Source organism: Argiope bruennichi, chromosome 2 (assembly GCF_947563725.1).
Source record: "Argiope bruennichi chromosome 2, qqArgBrue1.1, whole genome shotgun sequence".
Lineage (NCBI taxonomy): Eukaryota > Metazoa > Arthropoda > Arachnida > Araneae > Araneidae > Argiope > Argiope bruennichi.
Window position 1 is genome coordinate 71253488 of NC_079152.1, and position 21966 is coordinate 71275453.

A 21966-nucleotide genomic window follows, 5' to 3' on the forward strand; every position below is an offset into this window, starting at 1 on the left:
ATCCCCTCCCACTTTCTGTAAGATGTTTAATGAATTCTAAAATTTAAAAAGTATTATTTGTTTTTTTATAGGAACTTCTATTTTTAAGTTTGATTCTTCATTGAATTTCTGTTAAATTTGTTTATCACAATATGTACTGATTTTCTTTCTAGAAAATTCAGTGTTTCAGTTCAATTTTCATTATAAACAAAATAAAACTTGAAACATATTTCAAACATCGGAACCAGGAGAAAACTGCACTACAGTCTCTTGCTTTTTCGGAAGTTTTATTTTAATTCATGACTTTACTAATCTCAGCTGGATATAAAAGTTCTTGTTATAATAAATAAGATACATCTAAATCTCAGTCCCCCACTCTCAAATGAAATCTTCCACTAATATTATTAGAGACAGAAGCTTACTCGAAGAACAAATGATTAATTTTTTAAAGAAATATATATATCTTAAAATTTAATCTTTAAAAGAATAAAAAGGCCATTTACCATTAATATTAGAAGGTTTCCTATAAATTAGAAATCACTTTAAAGCACTTTTTAAAGTTTTAAAAGTTGCCATGCATACTGACTCTTCAATTACAGATTTCCTAGGTGCCTTCTCAGATATAGAACTTCAAAAAATTTCCCTTGGGAAAAAAAGCGTATTTAACTCTTAAAAATGAAATCAACTCAGATTTGAATTTACATGTATTGTGTTCTGATACATTTGTTTTGGATATTGTAGAGCAAATGCTTTAAGACTTTCAAAACTGTGAATTACTCAATTGGTAAATTCTTAAGAAAATGAAAGTTTAAAAAATAAAATCCATTGTCTCATTCTAAATTTTGTGATGTCTCTCAAAAAAAAATTATCAGATGGAAATAACAGATGAGCAAATAAAAAGTCATATAACTTCTTTCATTCCCAGGCTGTGAATATAAATTTTTGAAATAAGACATCAAATGAAATATAATGAAGAATTTCCTATTGCAATTGTCAATCGTTTGTTCCGATTTTGGGTGTTTCCGTTTCTCGTTTTTCCTTGTTTAGCTCCATAGAAATTAATGTCATGGCATTGACACTCTTTTAGTTGGACTTTTTGTGGCGGGGAATATATTTGCTTCAATTGAATATTAGAACTATTGTCCTATGAAAATCATAGTTTTTATTCGAAATACTACAAAATTTATTTAAAATCAAGGTTGTCTCCAAAGTTTTTAATTCTCGGGTAAATCATAATAGCTTTAGTAGGTGACCCATTATTTCTTGGGCATTTGATACGCAGAGTAGCCTTTATTGTAATAAGATTTTTTAGTCAGATTTTGATTTATTAGATAAAAGCAAGATTATTTCAATAAAGTTCATTTTAACATTTCCCAGAAATGCACATTTTCTTACTTAGTTTAATTTTAATTTTTTTCCAATTAATAATTAATATGCAGCTGATTTTTCTGATTCGTTCTACGAATATAGCCATAATAGACTTTCAAATAAAAAAAAACACTGGGAAAATAATCGTGGGATTTTTTTAATGCCTTCCTGTAAGAAAACAACGGCAGTTTTTGATTATCTAATTGTAGTCTCGAATTAATCTTCGCCAACTAGTGGTAATGAATTTGATTCTTGATTATTGTTAGAATGAACTTAATTTATGATTAATAAGCTCAAAAATCAAATATTTTACGTAGATAAAGGGAAAGAATAGGGTGGAAACATAAATTCTATATTGCATTTAACTACAATGTAAAGCTATGTCATCTGCTTTTTATAGTTCCCATTTTAGCACTAACACTGTATTTAAATTATAACGAACAAATGAAAATCGAAATTTCATTCATTCGTTGTGACCTTTTCCAGGCCATGCGGAAGAATTAATTTTAACTACTTAACAAATTCAAAAAATTTTATTTATAGAGAGCAAATTGGAGACAAATTTTATTATAGTGTTTCTTATATTTTTAAAATTTATTATTTATTTTTCTTTTAATTTCTGTTCAGCTAATTTAATAATAAAATCACTTTTTTCCTCCGATAATTGCAAAATTCTATTTTAAATATAAATATCCATCAAAAAAGGATTTTGTATAATTGGCAAACTACGATACATCAAATAAAATGCATTTTCTTTTTAGAAATATCATTTTAGCGATAATTTTTCAAGAATTGTTTTAATTCATAATCGACAGAATTAAATACAAATGAAATAATTCGACTGGAAAATTGCATCACAATCTGCCGACTCAGACATGAAGATTACAAAAAATTGTGAATCAGATTTTATGTTTTACACATTTATGAAAGCTATAAATTAAAAATAACTTATAAGGCAATAACTCATAAATACAAGTTTCATTTATTTTATTTAAATGAGGATGAGCAAATAACTATTTTTGACAAAATCGAAATGATTAAAGCTGTTCATTCAGATGAATGATCTAATTTTTTTGAAATTTTAATTTGTGAAACTATGAAAATTCTTTTAGTGTGTATATATATATATATATATATATATATATATATATATATATATATATATCGGTAAATGAAATATGTTTATAATTAAGCAATCGCAACAGCAAAATATTCGTTAGTCAACTGAACATATTCTTTTAAGGTTTTCTTCTCTGTGAAAACAATTTATTTCCTTTCATCTCTGTGAAAACAATTTTATTCCGGGCATCGGCATAAAATATAAACAAACTTTTGTTTAGAAACACCACACGCCGATGCACGGTATGGAACATAAATAAAACAGTTTAGACAGCATTTATCTACCCGATTGTGATTCTTTCACACCGTGTTACACAAACTGTAAAGGAACCATTCGTTTGCAAGCATAAAAATTATAGTTTTCTTCGCTGTCAGAAGATGAGCAGACACAAGAAATAAAGATAGGTCGGGACCCTTTAGAATTGATATGTGTCATCAAAAGCATTAATTAAAGGCAGAGTTACCCTATCATTTGCAAGTGAAACAACGCAAGGGTTTTGCATGATAGGTTTGCTAGAATGAAAGCAACGCCACAAGTTAAGATACAGTAAACCAACGCCGCGTGTACTTCCATACTTTGCGCGTTGGCACTTTTTCCCCCTCCCTCTCTTCTTCAATTTTTTGTTGATTTAAAGATAATTTGTCAAAGAATATAATATTCATGAAACACGTCAGGAAATCGAGAAGAAAATTATTTAATTGCTCTGAGATCTGAATATTCTTATGCCTCTGTAGCGATGGTTATATTTGTAAATGTAAAACGTTTGAGAAATTTGCAGCTCAAAGGACTCAAGAAGAATTTTTTTTTTCTCCTCCTTTCATGTTAGAGTTAGAAAAATCTAACCACAACTTTTTTAATTTAAAAAAAAAAAGGATTTTCATAAGTTTGCTGAAAGAAATAATTTTTGGAAGTTATTTTCATTGTTAAATCTCTTATGTCTTGTGTGTTTTATCGGGTAGTTTAATATATTCATTGAAGGAGGGACACAAACTGTGGTTTCTCAATAAGGAGATTTCGATCCATGTATTAGAAACTGTATTGAATTAATGTTTACATGACAGGGAAGTTTTAAGAGTGAAGTGTTGTACATATTTTATCGTCAGTTTGCCCATAGGCCTAATTCCTGTGGCCTCAAGAAGAATTTTAGCAGTTGCCTAGAAAGAAACAGTTTACACTTTTGCATGAATTAATACATTTGTATTCAACTGGCAATTTTCAAAAAATAGTGGTACCTGTGATTTTTAAAAGGTATGCCATTGAAAGTATTTTCATTTATAATCTTATCTATAGAAATGTTACAATTATTATTTGTGTAAAACACATTTTGAATTGATAAATAATGTTAAGCAGATGTAGGTTTCTTTTTATTTTAAGATAAACTTTAGCTGAAAAAAAACTGAGTTCTTTTAATATTCTTTGTTTAATATGTAAACGCAAATTTCATTTTATTTAAGCAAGCAAAACTCATATGATTTCGCCTTATGAAGTAATTTTTTTTTGATATTACAAAAAATAAATTTTTCATTAAATTTTTCGAATAATCCTATCATTCCATTAGGTTATCATTTTAGCATGGAATTCACACTGTATATATTATAGATCAGTCCATTTTTTTCCATATTTATTAATTTTTATTTAAGCTTACATCTTCTTAATGTTTTTACTAGCAAATTTTCTAAATAATAATTTTTTTTTAGTGCCACAATTTAAAAATTGAAGTAATTAATATTGGAGAAAATAAAAATATATCCATATAAGTTTTGCCAGCGAAAGAGGAGGTAATTTAAAATCCCAATAGAAAAATATATTCCTAAAAATATGATAACATAGTATTTGCAATTTCTGATAAATGGTTAGTTGGTTGGATTGGGTTTTTTTTGGTCCAAGAGCCATGTTTGGCCATTAGAAATGGCCCAGTAGATGGTTTGGATGAGTAGAAATTAAATTTTTATCCCTGTAGTGTCATCACCCTCTGCATCTCCATTCCTTCTTTTTTTCTATCAAACCTCTTTAACTTACCTTATCATTACAGAATGCTTTCAGATTTATTTATTCAACCGTATGCTACACAATTAAACATAACTGAATTCCTATTCACGATATTAAAACGAATTCAAAATATCTACTGGGCGGAGTGATAATTGAAGCTGCTTTACAGAAAAAAAGAAAAAATCCTTTCGAAGAAATATATGATTTTCACAAATCAAACCATGTCTCTTCTAATTTAGAATGACTAGCTTTCTGTCAAGTATATCACAAAAAGTTAAAATAGTTATATTTTATTTTATGAATGAGACTTTTCTTGTTTCTTTTCTAACATAACTTATTCCCACAGCGCAAACTCGCCACTTTCTAAGCCACATCTCTTCACTTTGTGTACTACTCAGTAGAAGAGAACAAAGTTACATTTTGCAGACCATACAAATCAATAAAATGGTATCTTGGATAATAAAGAAGAAGAAAAAAATCACTGTCAAAAAGTTTCGAAACATAAGCTATTGTTTAGAGTGTAGCTTCAAATTATAGCATCAGCGACGGATCGATAGGATTTCTTTGACCCTTCACAGTTTTTTTTTTTTCTTTCTTTTTTTCACATTGTTGGTTGGCTGATTTATTCCGCATCGTACAGAATTATAGACAGATTCAAGGTTATATTTGCGATTAAATTCATACGCCTTATTTATAATCTCGTATCTACTTGTTTTATTTGATAAAAAAAAAGGAGAAACTCTGGCAGTATTATATCGACCTTTATTAAAATAATTCAAACGTTCCTATATGCGCAATAAATTACAATTTATTCCTTGAGAAAAAAATAATAACCTTCATTTTTTTACGAGCATTTCTTTCATAAAAAGCCGTATCTGCAGAAAGTGTTAATTTTTTTCCAAGAAAATATTAAAACTTCCCTTTTTATTGCATATGCTTTTTTTTTATCTTGTGCATATTACGTCAGTGAAAAAATATCTATCATTAATATTCATTTTTTTTTGAAAAACAGTTTTATATAAGAACATTTTTTCCGCTTTTAAAAAAAAGGTGCATTTTTTTTCAAGATTAAAAAAAAATTTCAGTTAGAAACTAAAGCAGTAATACAAACCAATATGCCGTCTTGAACTATGTCCTCTTAACTACCATCATCATCACTTGTCATCTTGAATTGTTGAATTATCTAAAAGGCAACTGATTGAGAAATAGATAAATTTGTATGATATATTTTAAGCACTATTTTTATTTAACTTTTTTTAATTACCAGTAATAGTTTTTCGCCGGCGTTCTCGCATAGGGGTAGCGCGTCTTTCCCGTGATCTGGGAGTTCTGGGTTCGAGTCCCGGTTCTGGCATGGTTGTTCTATCTGTGAGATGGGTGAATGTGCCACCCCCCTTGTGAAAAGGGGTTGTGTAAGCGAATGTGATGCGTGAGTAGCTAAGACTTACTCTTGCCCTAGTTGGCGCTATTAAAAATAAGAGACGCTCCCTTGGCTTAAAATCGCTGACTCCGTCAACAAGCTTGTCCATTGCAAGTGCCATTAGAAACAACAACAATAGTTTTTCATATTCTTTTCTAAGAAAATTCTCACTTTCAAAGAAAACTCAATGATAATCATGATAAATAAAATGTGAAAGATATTTAATGTTGGCACTTTTGTTTAGAAAATATAATACTTTTAATTAGAACGCATCTAATAGTTTTTATATCAGAATAACAATCAGTTATTGATGTTATTACTAGAGTAATTAATTTTTCTAAAAGAAAGTAAGAATTTAGAAATTTCCCCCGGTCAGATTTGTTATTTATTTTTCAAAATTTGCTATATAACTTTCTTTTATCTCCAATGTTTAGCTATGGTTTTTCAAGGGTTATATTTATTTTCTTCTCAATTTTGCTTTTTTAATAATATCAGTGAATGTACAGTTCAATTCATTATAATCCAATGGAAGCATCTAACCATTAATTAAATTTCTTTGTATGGAAATATGCATCCGTTAAATATATTAAAGTAAATATATAAAAAAAATTGACTTATGTTATGCCTACATGATTAAAATAATTGTAGAATTTTATAAGTGATAAGATATATTACATATAACGTAGAAGAAAAGATTAGAATTTTTTTAAAAAATTAACTAAAATTTAAAAAATAAAATTAAAAATAAACGATATTTCACATCTGTTAAATAAATGCAGCATGAATTTGCTTCAGCTTATGAGCCAGACTTTTATCCTAACTCGAAAAGAAATAAAAAGAAGATAGGCTCATAGAAATGAAAGAAAAAAAAAGAGCCAAGAATTTAAAAAAAAAAAATGATGCATGTAATCAAAAGGAAAAAAATACCCATTTTTTTAAAATACAACAGTACAGTATCTTTAAAAAAATTTATTGTTTTAATAGCTAATAACGATAATTTCATATTAATTTCTCAAAATTCCACATTCATAGTAGGTGAGCCAAATGTATCATGATTCATTAAAATAATCGGCGCGATTAAATCTGACATAAAAAAAAAATTGTATTTCTTTAATGGATAGAGAAAGTTCCAGTTTAGTTTCATTTTCGATTTCGAGCCCAAAATCTATCCGCCGAGATTGTTTTTGTCGCCAACGGACGCCAAAACAGTTTTGGCGAACAGCCATACTTTGCCAAAACCGGTAGCTTCGAACCCAGTCATTAATTGTGCGGCAAAAGCGCTCAAATAATTGCGTGTTTTGTCTAAACGGATTGTTGTTTACTGAGAAAGCGCTCGTCCGGTGAGAGCAGCATCCGAAACACTTTCCCGCTAGATCTGCACCTCCCTCCCCACCTCACCCTCCATTACTTTTACTTTTTTATTCTTTCTCTTCCCTTCTTAATTCAATTCTAAGATCTAATGTTGTTCCTTTCTTTCTTTTAAAATTTCTTACGCAGAGTTCTTGCACTTTTTTCTTCTCTTTTTCTGCTATGCTACCGAGAATTTCCAAACTAGTGTTTGTTATTGTGTTGGCGTATTGTACTTTCGATATGGTTGTCATTGGTTGTTACTGAAGACTGTAAGGAATCTTAAGGATCGGGAAGCTGTATTGAAGACACAAGGAAAAAAAAATATAAACAATATAATAATCACTGTTTTCAGATAGCGAAGATACTTTCTTAATGTTAGTATTAATAATATTTTTAAGGATAGTGCTTCAAGTTTTTTAGATGATTATTTACTTGTTATAAAATCTTATTTTAGACACATGGCATGAGATATGTAGGAAATTTTCTTTAAAGATAAAAGAAAAAATTTGTTCATTTTTTTTAAAAATTACTTAACTAAAACTTTTTAAACTTTTTTATCCACTAAAAGTATAATTATTAATTAGTATTTTAACATTATTAATTAATTATTAATAGTTTCTTAACAGCGATACTTCATTCAGTTCACTAGTGGTTAACTTAAGTTTTAACTTCAATTTTTTTTCCTTGCCCATGCTCTTATTTATACCTGTTCACGAAAAAGCATAAGTAGCATAAATTAATGGATTGCCTGAATGTAAAACATTTAATGAAAAACAATTGATTAAATTCACTGGCGATATACAATGTTTAATCAATAAATATACAGTTTTACTTAACGATGTTATAACTTTTTTTAATATTTATACTTTCTTCGGCATTTCAGTCTTCTACGAATGTATCAATAGAGAATTAGAATTAAATATGAAACTACAAATTTCCTTTTCCATTAAATCGAAAACGAATACTTAACTTTTTAAGTATAAAGAAAATATTGAGTTTAAAACATTCATTTAGTATAACTATTGATAAGAAGTAATTCATCTTCTACGAATGGACAAAATATTGACTTTAAAAAATGAATTCTAGTCAAATTTTTAAAGTATTAAAATGAATAGAAAACTACATAATAGTAGATTTATAATTTTAAAATGTTGGATTTTTAATATTTACAAAGACCACTCGCTATATTTGCTCCCGAATATCAAGAATAAGGAAAAAGAGAGAAGTTAAAGCATTGGTTTTTCTTATTTAAATAAAAATCTTCTTTTTTATTTAATGAATTTAAATAAGGGAGAGTTTAGATTGAAAAATTATCCGTATTAAAAGACAAAAGAAAAAGAGATAACTTAATGAGTTTAGTTATATCCTTTCTTGAGAAATGAATTAATAGAAAATTATTTTCTAGTGAAATAAATGAATAAAATAAATAGGGAAAGTGAAAAAACTGATAACTTAATTTGGCCAGTAGTAATTTTAAAAAAAAATCATAATTTGATATTTGTATTTTTTTTAAATCTTTGAGCGAAATTTTTGGAATAACATTTAAGTACGTATCATTTAGAACCGAATATCTCGTAAAAATTTCAGATAATTATTTGCATTATTTTTCAAAATTTTCAACGCTATCGAAACAAACAAGATTTATGAGAAAAGTTCTTATAATTATTTTCTAAGTGTCCAAATATTTCAAATAAAAAAAAATGTTCTAAAAAGTTTTTGTATGATTTTAGAGGATATTACAGTTGTTGATTTTCAGGAGAAAAAAAATGGAAAAGATTGCAATTAATTTCTTGTCTCAATTTTTGTGTTTAAATTCATGTTTTGGTGCCCCACTTTACGCACACTTACATTAGCAAAAGCTATCATGTAATGTTTTTCAAGAATAAGTCATCACAAAAGTAGATATAAGATTTTTTTCAAATTTAATTTTTGCTACTTCGTTTGAAAATAGAATCTGAACTATCATCTGAGAATTAACATTTTTAATTAACACATAGAATATTTTTAGAATATAATTTTGTTTTCTCTGTTACCAGTTCGGATAAATGGAAAAGTACTTACAAGCATTTTTCAAAAGCCCTGTTTTTATTTTTCAACTAGGTGAAATTTTCGAAAAATTATACTATACAGATATTAATTTGAAATTTTAAAAAGGTATTATTTTCTGCATAACATGTATTTAACAGAAACTTAAAAAGTTTAGTAACATTTTTATAGGAAAAAAAACTGATTATCTAAAATTTTAGTTAATGTACTTTTCTTATTGTTTCATAGCTTCAATTTTCTTGTAATCTTATGAATAGTTTACCATGTCCATATAGACGTAATAATATGCAGACTGAATTTAGAAAACCTCGTTACATTTAAAATTTGTAAATTGATAAAATAATTTTTCAAAAAGAAATTCAAGGTGTATCTGAAATTTCTTAGCATAAAGGCTAATAAAGACTAGCCTTGACTTTTTTCGTACATGCACGTAAGAAAATATAAAATACGAATCATTTTAAATCGTTCAGCTTTCGAATATACAACCCCTTAAGATGTTTTAATACATTCAATCCTATTTAAAATAGTTATTAGTTAATTTCAAAGATTTTGAGTGAAAGACATTTTTGTCTCACTGTTTGGTACATATAAGTAAAACGTGCTTATATGAGCCAAAAAACATATATTTCGCAGTGGTAGAAATACGAAATCTGTAGATTAATACTGGCAACTTTAATAAAAGATTAAATTTTAAATTAAGAGCTTAACAATTTTAATAGAAGGCAACTTTAAGCTCCTTGATTTTAATACTTGATGTAATAACACATGTAAGATGTCTTCATATTAACTAAGAATTTTAAAGTTACAAAGTTCCGATAAGTTCAAGTAAATAATTTACATAGAGCAAGATGCAACGAAATACCAATGCACGTGAAACTAACCAAATTTTTTCAAATATTTTTTTTCTGCAATATTTTGTTTTGTTTTGTTTTGTAATTCTTCTAAGTACCAAAAAATGTATGAGCCAAATTTTGTTTTACAGCGTCAAGTAATGAAGAATGGAATAAGATTCAAACAAATAAATAAATTTTCTTTATACATATAAATTGAAAACTATTTATGTCGAACTCATAAAAAAATTATAAGAAAGAGCATTATACTTCAATTGTTTAAAATCACTGCGTGTCGTACTTAAAATAAGATTGTGATCGCTTACGAGGTTTAAAAGTCCTTTTTTATTTTAAATATTTTTAATTTCAGCATTGCACGTATCAAAGTTTGGCAAACGATCAATATTCTCTCTTGACTCACTGAATTATATTTATAAACAGACTTACGTGTTCATCTATTTTTCCAATAAAGAAACCTTATTATTATAGAATTTACCTTATTATTATAGAATTCAATTCAATCCTTTTTACCTTATTATTATAGAATTCAATTCAATTATTTTACAAAGAAATTGCTCAGTGCTACAAAAAGATCTTGTAACAATCTAAAATAATTTCAGCAAATTAGGTGACTATTTCAGGAATTGTTTTATCATCACATCATAAAAATTTTTTGTATTAATTTTAGAAAGTTATTTTTTTAAGCGTGGATATAAGATTGATTTTATTTCGAATTTGTGCAGTAATTCCTACTCTACTTTTCGGCTTCCCACCATTGTTATGGATTCCAGAGTATACCAGAGTAAGTTTAAATTCATTGCGTTTTTTTTTTTAAATTCAACCCGTACATTATTGATCGCATAACGTATGAAAAAATTACTTCATATTTGAATGAAATATTTAGGCTGGTAATTTATTTAACTTTAATTAATTTTCAAAATTAATTTAAGCATATTTTATACCAATCTCTTTTTCAATTGAAATATTACTGTTTTTTTACATTACTTTATTGTTCTATTGTTCCTTTACTAATATTGAAGTTAAGTTTCTTTCTTCCTTTATTTTTACTTTTTTTAAGTAGTTTTCTTTAAATTTGAGTTTATACGTAATTTCTATAAATACCGGAGTGTAGTAATTCATTTTTAAACTCTGTATTTTGTAAGTCTTGCAATTTCTTTAACTGTTTGACTTAGTTTCTCTCATATCTTAGTATTTGTAAATTTTTATTGTGCCCAATTATGTCTATATAAAAATTCCAAAATGCGAGTGAAAGCATATAATAACATTTCTACAAAGGCAGAAATATTATTTCCACAATAAATAAATATACGTATAAAGGCGGCCAAAAATATTTTCAAAATGGATTATAATATTCCCAACGCTCACATGTATTTTACTCAGAGAAAGTTATTTAATTGCGGATTATCTAAATTTTTTAAATGCTGTAGATTTGTTTTAGTGTCGTTTTAAAATGTCCTGTTATTAAAATCTTTTGATAATTAAATTCATTTCATTAAATCGAAGCCTAGAGATTCGTCAAATTAATCATAATCTCTCAATCCCAGAAAAAAAATTTTTGCCAGCAGAATTTTTCTGTCCAATTTTTCAAAAACTATTTTTTAATAGTCAGGAATCATTCATAAAATAGCCAAGAAAATCTTAATTAGAACAAAACTAAAGCAAAAGATCGTATTAGTATAGATTCCAGAACATTCAAATAATTCTTGGAATGAAAATGCAGATTCCCTCACAAAACCCAAGACTGAGTTGAAAGGATTGCAGTTGAAGATATTGTCATATATAACCAGAAAATATCTCTTCATATTATGTAACAAGCTTTTCAAAATGGAAACAATCTAGAAACTCTAAGAGATATTTCCTTTTATCCCTTACTCCAGGGCTAAAAAATAAAAGAGGACATAAAAACAAGCCTAACTACAGGAATGGTTAACACCCTGGTCCTACTGAATAAATTTGGAATTTATGGCAATGTGATTGCTCCTCAAGCAATAAAAAACAACATTGATCATATTTTTTGTACTGTTTGAAATATCGAAATCACGGAAGAAACTTGAATTAGAACAAGATATTTGAAACTAGAACAAGCTTCACCATAATTACTAATTACTATATTCTTTCAAAAATTTCTCCAGATAACTGTGTTTAATGCGCGCTGTCTGTAAATTCTTTTTTGATCATTGATGTTTTTTTTAAGAATACTAACTTTGAAATCTTGGCATTAGGGAATGACGACCTTTTTTACTAAAGAGATATTCCAATCAGTAAGTATATTAAGAAAAAAGAACCATAAGAAATCTGAGACAAAATAGTTTTTAGGTTACCTTAGCCTGACATTGTAGATCTTCTAAGTGAAAATATAATATCTTAAAAACGTCAATATGATCTTAGAAACTCCCACGAGCAATATATATATAGCCAAATTCTAGTGTGGGAACTCGAATATTTAAACTAAAAAAAACATTTTTTCAAATCTAGATATTTTAGATTAGCACTGAAAAAGCAGATTGAGATTTAAAATGTTTTTGAGTTAAATATACAAAAAAAACCCTCGGAAGTATATATGTTTTACTTTCTTGCATATATTATATATTTATAGAACAAATAGACGCAGATGAAGCCGCAGGTCCGGGGGGTAATATAATTTTATAAGATAAATGTTTTAGTTTAGAGGCAAAATTTTATAATTATACCAAATTCACTATTTGATATATGTGCAAAACCTTCTTATAAGCTATGATCTTAATGTTTAATTAGAAATGAGTTGCGCCTTAACATGTTGCAAATTGATCGACAAGAAGTATAGAACTAGTCCGAAATCCTCATTTAGAGTAATCAAATTTAAAGTTCGGATAGGTACTTTTCTTCCAGACTCATTCAAATGCATAATATCTCTGGAACAATAAAGGAAGGTTAGCACAGCTTTGATCTTACTTTTAATATTGAAATCTACATTTACTTGACGATCCATAAGAAAAATGCAGAATATGGACTTGAACTGTTTTTTTTTTTTCTTCATTGATTCAATTGCTATCTCTGAGCCTTACTGAAATAAACTAATGGATCACTAAAAGATTTTTTAAATTGTTGTTCAAGCGAAATTTGCATTGAAATATCTATCACACATTTTTGTTTCTTCAGTGCTTTGCTTTACGGAAAATTGACTTTCAGCTTAAGATACATTTTCAGATTCTCTTACTTCTATGCAAATTAGAACATGTCCTATTTCATATATCTGCTTAAAATTGCCATATGTTTTTCTCCGATTTATGCACTTAAGACAATTACTTTTCTCGTATTAGGCTCTCTTTGGTTGTTAAAAGAAATCGTATATCATACGAACCGCAGAGAAAATTGGTCCCAAAATTCAGCATTGCGTACAATCTCACCCATCTTTTGGTTTAAAACAACTTAAATCTTACAATCTTTTCCACAACAATAGGATTCATTATGTTGTGAAAAACAAAATAAATAAGTTGCTACCAACTTTTTATGAATGGAGAAGTTGTTCCAACAGAAAAAATGGAAACGAACAATACATAAGAAGATGATTTTGTGGAGGCGCATCTTTGTGAAATTACCCGAGTTTGTTTGAGTTAGAGAAGTATTTGTTTGAGTTAGAGGAGTAAAATAATCACATAAATCTTCGACACGCGCCAAAGTAATAAGCATTTTTCTGGTTGGCTGCATCTTTACGGCATTTTTCGCGCCAGTGCCATAATTTTAAGCGATATAACTGAGTTGCATTCAACTAACAACCGGAGATTTATTTACCACGAGTATAAATTAGATAGTGTCTGCTATGAACCTTGAAAGTATTCACTTTCTCAATGTAATGGCTTTAAATCCGAACTGTGTTTTAGTATTTCGTCATTACTAAAATTTATGATGAGAATTTAAATATAATGATACGTGCAAATGAAACTGTCTCGCTGCCTCTTCCAAAAATTATTGTCCAGGAAAATCTTTTTATGTGTGTTTGTTTCGGTCTGGATATTCTTTCAAACGTAGGTTTTATTTGATATTTTTCAATTACTATAAGCTAGCTGATGTATTCAATTTTATTTGCTTCTCATTTATATAGCTTGAAGGTGTATTTTGTACTTGCAATTTTTTATAAGTAGCACGCTTAAGGTTGTAAAATCAAGTTGTATTTCATCTAAAAATGAATACCATCTTCTTTACTCTCCGCATTCAATGAAAATAATATTTCATTCTTTAGCACATAGCAGAATACTTAAATCATAGGTAATTTCTTAAATTTAACAGAGTTAATGTCTAAATATTCGTCTTTTTTGCATGTATATTTGGATTGTTTGATACACCAAAAAGGCTGTAAAATATTTTATAGTTTGAATATGCATTTTCCCCCCTTACAAATAGTAGAAAAATTATGAATATATTTTTCACCATATATTGGAAGAAAAACTGCAAAAATAAATGTTTCCAGTTCTAATCAAATAGAATAAATGTATGAAAAAAGCATGGACAAGAGTCGACTTTGAGCCTGGTAACTCGCGGAATCCAATGATGGAGCTAGAATGTTAAAAATGAATGGAGCAATGTTTGAGTGTGTCAAAAAAAAGTCCATGAATCAGAACTCTTTTAAAGCATTTCTTTCATCAAAAATTCATGCCAGTGGTATTCAAAATGAAAGCGAATTATGAATTCTCTTACAAATATATTTATGGGCATAAAAAACCGAAATAGAATTTTGAACCCTAAATTTTAAATTCATGAATTCATAAAAGACATTCGCTAGGGGTTTGAAATGCATGAAAATGATATTAAGATTAGGAAAAAGATACAAATCGGTTAAGGTGACACAGTACCTAAAAAAATTATCAAAAAATAATCGAAATTTTATGATAAATTGAACCCCCTAAATGTGACTAAAATTTCAGTGCTGTATCTGTATTTGTTAGTAAGTCATAGAAAAAAATTTTGATGAATGAGAAGAAAGAAAACAATATTGCAACAGCCACTTTTCAGATCATCAGCTAAAGCAAAACCCGGTAAAAAATAATTTATTATAATATTTTTAGAACTCTCAAATTCGTATGGTTAAACTTTAATGAAGTAAATCACTAGGCCTTGTCTACATGACATTTTCGTTATAAGAATAAAAGTTTTAAATTAGAGGGGTTTTTTTTTAGTTTTTGTTCATTTACAATTTCCGACATATTAAAGCTTCTAAAACAATGAAAATAAAGGTAAATCCTATATTTAAATATGTTGTTCATTTATGTTTGTAGCAGAAACATGCATTTAATCAATTCTGAGATATGTATTTTTTTTTCAGTTATTATGGTTAAGAGTTTTGAAATATTAATCATTCTTAGATTTTTCTTTATACATTCATTAAACAAGCATAATATTTTATTTCAACATATTTTTTGCATTTTTTATTGGAAATAATTTAGAATAAATTAATTTACACTTTTTAAAAGTTACAGGCAAATTAGATGAATTTTATATCCTGGTATTGATGAATAAAAATTTTAAATTCATTTTTCACCACGTTGTGTTTTTGCTTATGTACTATTATTCGAAAGCCTAAAGCATTTTTAAAATTGAAGTAATGGTGTAAATTTTTTTATGAATATTCTAAAATATATGTTTTATAAAACTTGCTGTAGAATGAGCTCTAAGATGTGGTGATTTTTTTTAAAGTTCAAAGTTAAAATAAATGCATTATTTTGATATTTTTTTGTGTATTTTTCAGCAAAAAAAAAATTATAAAGTTTTAAACATCAATAGCAGGAGTAAATTCATAATAAGTTTTATGTAGAATATCTTAGATGTAAGTTATTAAAAAAAAATCTCTCATATTCTTCTTTCATCATTCTTTTAAATATTTTTGCTATAAATAATAAAGAGGATATTTCTAATTTACACTATAAACTCAAAACATCCTTATGAACTTACAACTAATATTTCATAAATCATAGATTCATTTCTTCTGAACATATGCTACATTATCTAAAAGTAGATAATTTTTCTTCAAAATTTTACTAAAAATATTATTCAATTTTTTTCCCCTTCGAAGACTTAAAATAATTCGCATAATCTAAAGGCAAATTTATCACATAGTAATTTTAGACCCACTAAGACGCATGCCCCAATGTTAAGGTAACAATTAGATCGATTGATGAAGACCACCCTTGAAGATTATTGTTTACAGCTTTTTTATAGTTGATACCTAAGCCATAATTAGAGCGTTCCCTTTTTAGCACTGACCAGTTTGTACAAAACGGATACTTATATTTTAGCTTCATAAACAAATATTGCGACTGAAAACCTAAAAACTGGTTTGGGAGATTATAATTCCGTAAAAAATGGAAAATGAGGCATTTTAAAATAATGTTAATTATTAATTCCAACCCACGTGTTTGGCTTAACTCTACTCGTGGCAATTGTCCTTTTAACAAGCATTCTAATGCACTTATAAAAAGTTCACTCTTATATTTAATTCTCACACATTTTGATAGATGACACTGATCTTTACTTACGTAAAATAGCTTTTTGCTGGTAGTACATGAAAAGCAAATGCTACGATGAAATTTTACTTTCTTTATTAACATTTTACTGATTTCCTACATTACATTCAGGGATAAGCTATTGTTTTTAATTCTCATATACGAAGTATAGAGTAAATATTATAATTGTTAATCTTTGAACTCGAGATTTTATCGATTTTTCCAAGTTTCATTCCTCGCTGAGATTGAAAAACATATTTTTAACATTAAGCCCTTATGTCTGTGAATACTGTAACTTGAAAACACCTTGAGCTAGATGGATTTACAAATACGAGGTGAGGATGAGGTCTTACCTTACCTCGGTCCGCAATTTTATGTGAGAGAAAGGGGACACTCCTTTATTGGAAAGTATGTAAAAAAGCACTGGGAAGACAATTTGCGGGTGTTTCTTTCTTTTTTTTTTTTTTTTTTTTCTTTTTTTTTTTTGACTGAAAAAGTTTACAAGGAAACTTATTGGTGCAATAACAGAGGTATAAGATAGACCACAAAATATTATTGCATGAGAAGAATTAAACAAAAGAGAATATCCAGTCTATGCGTAAAATGTAACATTTGAAATGAAACGCCCCAAGGAAATTTGGTCAATCATTACTAACATGTGTTTGGCTGACCAACAAATTTTAGTACGTCAAATAGCAGATCTGAACAAATCACGAAATTATATCAAATTAATTTTAAGTCAATATACCAAATGTTTGAATTTTTAATTTTAAAACTTTTTGTTTAAATAAAAATATTACATATCAGAGTTTCTATTTTTCGGAGAATCCCTGATCGAAATAAAAGACGTCTAGATCGAAGAGATATAAAAGATGTATAGATGGAAATAAAAGATGGAAATTCTGGATTCCCCCTGCCTGAGTAGCACATCCATAAAGCTGAATATATTTTTTAAATTATTATGTTATATAATATATATATATATATATATATATATATATATATATATATATATATATATATATATATATATATATATATATATATATATATATATATATATATATTTCTTTTTTTCATAATTCCGTCTTAATTAAAAAAAATAATCAATTAATGTGACGATATTGTCGTTAAAGTAAAAGCGCGTATCGCATAAAATCTAACTGCATATAAGCTTATTTAAGATATTACATCATGTCTTTTTTTTCTTTCTTCTTTGAAATGCTCATTGAATTCCAAAATTATTCGATGCGTTGAATCTAGGGCGTATCACTTAAATATCCATTGACTAAATTTACCCAAATATATATTGTTTCAATTCGGCTATTTCTCGCAATCGCTCTATTATATTTCCATTTCAGTTTGACTGAACAAGTACCAAAAAGAAAAGTACTTTCGTTCATTTTAGCGATGAAGCATAAGTACTTCCCTCATCTCTAAAATTAGCAGTCAACGGCTGAACTAAAAGCGAAACTTTAACACAAACGCTGTCATTCACCGTTCATCCCAGATTTTTTTTCTTTCTCTTTCCAACCATAACAACTGTTGTCTAGCAGTTTTTTCTGTCCAATGCTCATTCCTTTCTCTCATATTTATCATATTTCTTTTTCCATTAATAACATGTTTATTTATTATTATTCGAATCTAAATTAATGTAGACATTTAGTATAATTACATACAGTAATCTATTATTTTTCATTTGTTTTAACCTTAGAAACCTGATCTCCGAAATTAAATTAAAAAAATATATATCAGTGTGTTTATTGTAGTAGCCAGATAAAGGAAAAAATAATAAAAAAAAAATCGCAATTCATATTTTAGTATATTTTAGCTTGAAGTATCAAAATTGATAAACACAAAAATAGCAAGATTCTCTTCAAGCAAAACAGACCCTTGCTAAAAATAATTATATTATAGTAAAAAAAAGATACTCACCTACCTCAAAAGTATTTTCATTTTTCTCGAAAATGAAATACATCAAAGATTTATTCTGCTAAACTTTTTCTAAAAATGTGCCACTCTTTCAATACGGCGGGAAAACAAAACGTCATATTATTTGAACAATTTTGACAGCTGAACGTCTGTTTTTAAACTTTCATTCAAAAGAACATTATGCATTGGTAACACACATACAGCCAAATATTAAAAATAAACTAATTGAAAATGTAGAATTCAATTTAAAAGTCCGGTATCAAATTTGAAATTTAGGGCATTTAAAGGCTAATTTAAAATAGCATATTATATATATTGAATATGCTATCTAAGTATATTCTAAGTATCTAGTATCCAACTCTGTCAAAGAACAATGATTTCCTATCGAAAAGCACTTATTTTTGAATTGGTGAATAGACTACTGATGATGCATTTAAAAATAAAAAAAGTGTTTTCAAACTCTAATAAAAATAACAGATAAAATCGACAGCTTAATTTTTTTTTCTTATGTATTTATGTATATACGCATTTACATTATTTTCGTGAAGAAAAGTAAATTGATTTTGACTCTTTAAATATTAACCTCAAAATTCTAATATATGATAAAAAAATACATAAAATCCAAAATATATAATCAGAAACTGAGCTTTTAGGCAAAAAAAAAATTATATCTGTAAGACAGTTATTTATCATTTTAATGAAATATTTAAAGCTAATACAAGTGATACATCATTTAAAAAAATATATAAGATACTCTGGTTAGTTGAGGAATTGTTTGTCATTATAGAAAAATGCAGCAAAAAAAAAAAAAAAAAAAGCTGTCATTTAAAATGAAAAACGAATTATATGAGCATGCTGGAATTCAAATGAAACAAGCATGAAATTCAAAATTAAATAATAAATTGATTAATATTTTAATTTAACTAATAAGTTGGAACTCAATCGAATATTAAATAATTAAAAAAAAGTACTTTATTCTGTTAAAATGATAAACTGATATTATTTTTATAAAAAAATAGTTATTAACAGTAATCCTAATTTTTAGGAATTATTGATATCTAAATAGAATCCCTATTTTTACTAAGCTCATCTATTACGCATTAATTTGTATGAAGAACTTTTATATTTACTTTTTTTAACCCTTTGACTTACGAATTTACTTAATTTCTTAATTAGATGACATATGTTATTTGGGATATTTATTATTATTTTAATTCCTATAATAATATAAGGGCTTTTGAGATATTGAAGCGTTTTTAAGGGATTTTCGGATTTTAAATTACTTTATACTTTCACTTGATTGCAGATTTAAAATTAAAAATACAGTAATTCGATGCACGTGTCAGACGCGTCATTGTATGAGTAGGATTTCATTTACTCGAATGGATGCTAAGTAAATATGCGAATATTCCAAAATCCTATATAATAGAAAGGATTTTTTATTTATAAACATTGAATTTTTAGAATATCATGATTAATCGATATATAATCGTTTCAAATCCTTTTAGCACATTCAGAAAAGTTGGCTGAAAACTACTTTAGAAATTTTATTAGTGTTCTAAACGGTTACAAAGTACAGTTAAAGCTCAAAAACAGAGAACCTAACAAAAAACATGTATAAGTTTAAACCCAGTATACTAGGGAATTGTCTAACAATACTTTTTACCCCGTCATATGCAAATAGTAGATTATGAGCGGAGTCATTCAGAGGAACAGCGAGCGGCATGTGGCTGACATTTTGAGCAGTTAGGCGTTCCAAAGATGATTGGGGGTGGGGAGTATCACTCCAAAATAGAATTCTGATTCACAGCCTGCTAACTTGGAAGAGTAGCACCTTTTGTTGTCGTGTGCGACCGCCGACCTTTGAGGTGAGGCAAGGACGGGTTCGTAAGAAACCATCATTTTTGCTTCTTCCGGGAGCCATCAAGGGCATAGGACGAGTCTTTAAATACAGGAATTTTTTGGTAGAAAATCCACAAAAAAAAAGTCTTGACTGTTCGTTTGTTGTATTATTAAGATGGAAAATGTTTTAGAATTAACAAGAAGAAAAAAACTCATTTAAATTGCTAACTGTACATTATATATACAGGGTTGCATCAATCAAATTTTTGACCCACAACTTTTTGAACTTCAATACCAAGAATTTCAGACCCCTGATATTGATAAGATTTATTATATAAAATCCAATAAATAAGTAAGTAAAATAAAATAGACAAAGAAGATAAAAGTATCAATGCAAGCAAGATTTGTTTTTGTATTTTTTTGAGGAATTTTTTGTTACTATAAAGAAGCATTCATAATAATCCTTCTTGTAATTTTGCTCAGTTCCCCTTCAAACTGATTCAGCCATTTTGATAAAATTAGGGTGAAAATCGTCTGAGTATAATAAAAAATTATTTTGAGACTTTGAAAATGAATTGAATGAAGTAAAAAGTTAACTTACAAAAAATATATATTTACCTTTTTTTAATAGGAACTAATTACTGATAAATAAAATAAAAAAATCTGAAACAACTCGAGTTATTTACCTTAACTGGCAACTGATTGATTTTAAAATTGTATGGTACAAAACTGAACAATTGTTCAAAGTAAAATGATAAAAATCATAAAATCATTAAAATGGCAGTAAAAAGTAGTTTAATAAATTATCGAGAAATCATATCTTTATTTAAAAATTCAGATTTCAAAATATACCTTAAACAAATAAAATCTCAAAAGGAAATTAGTATCCAATTCAAGTTCTCAGTACGTGATAAAAAAATTCAAAATTTTCTTGCCAAACTGTAATTTCAGATCTTTCAGTAACTGAAATTTTGCACTGCTCAGAAATTTCATTAAGTTCATACATAAATCTGTTTTTCTAGTCAAAAAGTGTGTCATTTGAATATATATTGCATTTTAACAAGATTATTGTCTTTCATTCTCCTAAAAGTATTTAAAAGAATAATGTTTATTACAGGATAGCACTTGCTTTGTTAATTTATCTAAATTCACGATAGAACCAAGTAAATGTTAAGCTTTTTGTGATGAATGGTCGTAGGCTTGATACACGATTTTATAAAAATAAATGTGAATTCATTAAAGTCAAACTTTCTCCTTCATTTTGTGTGGAAGTTTGAAGAATGGGATACCTATATAACGTTTTCGACATATGACCGAATTTCGCTTATATAATTTCTAAATGGAGCATTGAACTAATAAACGATTCGTTTGAAATATAAATAAAGATACACAGTTAGTATTTTATGTTTCTTAATATATTCAAAAAAATTTGTACTGCTATGAAATACATGATTCTGCTAAGCAAGTATGTTTTGGCAGTGAACATACAACAATTTTTTTATGCTGTTTGTTTCAAGATGCTTATATTACGTAAAAAGTTTGCTGTTCAGTTAATAATCTGCAAATAACATGAAATTAAATGCGAATAAATTT